Here is a 3,942-nt window from a genome sequence, read left to right as displayed (position 1 = left end):
TTAACGGCTTTTTCTAAAAATTCAGATAAAAAAGTTCAAAATTAAGATAAAAATGTGTTGAATCTTTCAAAGTTTTGTATAAAGTTATGGTTTGCAGCGGATATGTGAATCTAGTTCTTTCGAGTTAAAATAAGATTTCAGGCTACATTTTATTTCGTGTAGTAGATGAGATATTAAAACATCGGTAAAACATCGATGTATCGTTTTTATAACCGATGTTTTTTGACATCGATGTTTGTTGCGGGAACATCGATGTTTTTAAGAGCGATGTTGCATCCCTAACTGTATGGGCGAATAAAGGCTGGTTTTCTTTACGTGATATTTTAACAACAAAATTTTTTGACATATTTTGACACAACTTTCTTTCCTTTATCCCTACTTTTACCGAAGATATTATGGGCCAAAAACTTACAAATAGCCACTTTAACAGCGCATGTACTCGCCTGAAGGCCTATTATGATCTAAATCAATCAAAAGACCATTTTTTAGTCTCATTTGACAATTTGTTTTCACTTATTTGACCGCAAATGCCATTGAATTTGACTTAGTGAAAATAAGAGTTAAGATTAATAGAAAAAAATTACGAATTTGAGGATAGCTAAGTAAAGTGTTAATTTTTCGTAGTAGCTGCTCTAAAAACAGTGTAAGATGTTTAAGATAATACATAATATGACTTTTTTTAATTCTTCCTTTTGACCACTTTTCTTTAGAATTGTTTATTCTTCAAAATGAAAGCGAAGCTTCTGCCGTGCCTACAAGTAAATATATTAGCACAGTAAAGGAAAAAGAAAAAAAAACTAAAAATGCATCTGATCAAAAGATGATTGTACCTAAAATCTAGTGGCTGTACCTGATGTACCTTTAAGTCATCAAACGTCGGAAAAAGGTACAATTGTACCTACTTTTTCATCCCTGCTGTGCAGCATAAAACGTCAGAAAAAAGGAGGGGACTTTTTTAACACTTCATTGAAAATGTAATGAACACAATAACTTTTCCAGCAAGTACTTGCAGCGAGAGCGTGAAAGAAAAATAGAGAGTAAAATTGAGAGCAAATAAAATTTTCAGAAAGGTTATTGAACGCAAAACTAGTAAAAACTTGCAATTTAAGCCATTTTGACACTTTCTAACGGTTAAGTTTTGGCGCGCAATTTTCTTTTTAATTGGGAATAGTTCATCATAAAAATAAAAAAATATACAATAGATTTAAATTTTTCATCCATATTTTCATTTCACTAATTATGTTTCATCAAATCATCCTCAGTTTGTTTACATTTGAATTTGAAACATAACCTTACTTTTTGACTCCTGCAAATTCCTGCTAGTAAGATTTTTACTTGCAAGAGTTTGCAGCTCTCTCGGGTTGTTACGCTCTCGAACTCGCACCCTCTTGTAAATATTTTGGGTTATTGAATGCATTCCCAGTAAAAACTTGCTAGTACTAGCAACAAGTCGTAAAAATTTTTTGATATTGAATGGACCTATTGCTATGCTCCTTCTTAGCAGAACGTAATTTAGCATTTTCGACAACCGAGCCCCTAACCAAATGCCAACAAGAAAAAAAAAGTATTAAAAATTAACGCGATTATTTAGCCCCTTTAAACTTGCACACAACTGCCCTGAAACTTAGTGGGCTATCAAACTGCATACTCAATAAAAATTCGAAAAACTCTGAATAAAAAGTTGAAAATCTAGCTGAAAATTTGCAGACTGTTTATACTTTTTTCACAATTTTTGTGGATTTATATTTTGTTTGTTCATGAGCTTGGCTTTTATGGAAAAATAATAAACATTAAATAAACGAAAGAGAAACAGCCAAAATCAATCAAAATATTGATGACTTAATCAGCTGATCACAAGTGTATGTATAAAATGATTTTTATATTAACCACCAGTTTACAATTTTAAATGTGCTCTGTCGAAATGACATTTTAATTATATCGAGCCCTAACCGCCAAATAACGTAAGCGACAAAATTTTCTTTTTGATGCAGAAATGCATCTAAATGCTATAGGAATATTTCTGCATCAAAAAGAAAATTTTGAAAAATATGTCGCTTACGTTATTTTGGCGGTTAGGGCTCGATATGTACCTTTGTATAAAATAAACGTTGAATAAGAACAATTTTTTGTACATTCAATTGAAAAAGACGTTTTTGGGTAGGAAATGACGTTTTTTCAGACCAAGAGTGACGTTTTCTCATGCCGAAGACCTGGCAACACTGATCGAAACCCACTATCGGGTTGAGTCAGGGCGCTTTGTCGTGACAATCCCGATACGCAGTGATAGTAGATTGGGCAGTTCGCGTGCGTGTACATTGAAGCAATTTTTTATTTGGAGAAGAGATTAGCCCGAGATCCTGAAGTCGGTCGAAAATATGTTGATTTCATGCGTGAGTATGAGAAGCTCGGTCACATGAAGGAAGCTAATCATGATCCATGATTCAATAATACAAGGTTGGATAAATATTGACATTTGTGTCAATCGACTGCCTTGTAACGTTGTATTTGAGAAGGAAAGAGAAAGCGGGTAATCATTTTATCCCCTTTTGTGAGAAGGTAGTAGGAAAAGTAGTCTGGTAGTGCTGAAATGCGTATTTTATATAAAAATTTTATTAAATACATAAAGCAGATTCCACTGATCTACACAATAGACAATGTGGTTGTTCACGCTTGCCTGGTTATCAGCTTAACTGGTTACAAATAATTTTTCTGCAGTGTGCATTTTGTTGTTGTACACAACAAAATACACTGCAATACACTACATAAAAATTATTTTTAACCAGATGACCTGATAACCAGCCAAGCGTGAACAACCACATTGAATTATATTTTTTATGGTATATTAAACATGCTATATAGATATTAAAAATGAAATAAATGAAGAATGAGAGAATTTTATTCACATAAAATTCTGACCAAAGAAAAATCTTATCGACAAATACTCCCAAATATTCAAAATAAACCATGGTTACATTAAAATTCCAGGATATATTAAACAAAATTAATGGAATTCAAACAAATTCTTTATTCAAAGGGACGTCTTTTGAAGACGTCAAAAGAGCCACAACTCAAAATTTGTCATTTTTGAGATTATGCGCTAAACATGTACACAGAGCTTTTATTTACGTTTCAGAAAAAGCTGGAGCAAATGTGTGCTAAGAAATAGTTCTTCGTATTTTTGAGTTGTGTCTCTTTTGTTAAAAAAGTAAATTATTTTCGTCATCTCATAATAATTTTATGGGACTTTTATTTTTTTCGTCTCGCGGGACGTTTATTTCAATGCGAATACGATTTATGTACGTCTTCTCATAATAATTATATGGAATTTAAATTTTTTTCGTCTCTCGGGACGTTTATTTCAAGACGGAAATGATTTACGCCTTCTCCAATTAATTATATGGGACTTTTATTGAATGAAACTTCTTAATTGAGTTCAGAGATTTGACGCGTTAAATATTTTCGATTTTCAAAAATGTGGTGTCAAATTAAAGGGCTTTGCGTGGTTTGAATTACGTGGTTTTAGTTTATTGAAAGGGGTTGCCAGATGTTAGCAAATCAAATTCCAATAATCGACCTCGCAGATATTTGCGTTTAATTTCTTGGAATCGGCAGTACATGTACCGATTCTATTAAGAGAACACGTGGGACGTAAATCATTGTCGTCTTGAAATAAACATACATAAATCATTTCCGACTTAAAATAAAAGTCCCACGAGACGAAAAAAATAAAAGTCCCACATAATTATTATGACAAGACGTAGTTATTTCCGTCTTGAAATAAACGTCCCGCGAGATGAAAAAAAATAAAAGTCCCACATAATTATTATGAGAAAACGTAAATAACTTTTTGATCTCAAATATTAGGATAATAATTATTTTGGGTATCTGGTATAAATTAATATTTAAAAATTATTATATTTGTTGCACTTAAAAATTACATGT

This window comes from Rhagoletis pomonella, unplaced genomic scaffold (genome assembly GCF_013731165.1).
Source record: "Rhagoletis pomonella isolate Grant_MI unplaced genomic scaffold, Rhpom_1.0 Rhpom_scaffold_00005, whole genome shotgun sequence".
NCBI classification, from domain to species: domain Eukaryota; kingdom Metazoa; phylum Arthropoda; class Insecta; order Diptera; family Tephritidae; genus Rhagoletis; species Rhagoletis pomonella.
Note: the sequence above shows the minus strand (reverse complement) of the source record.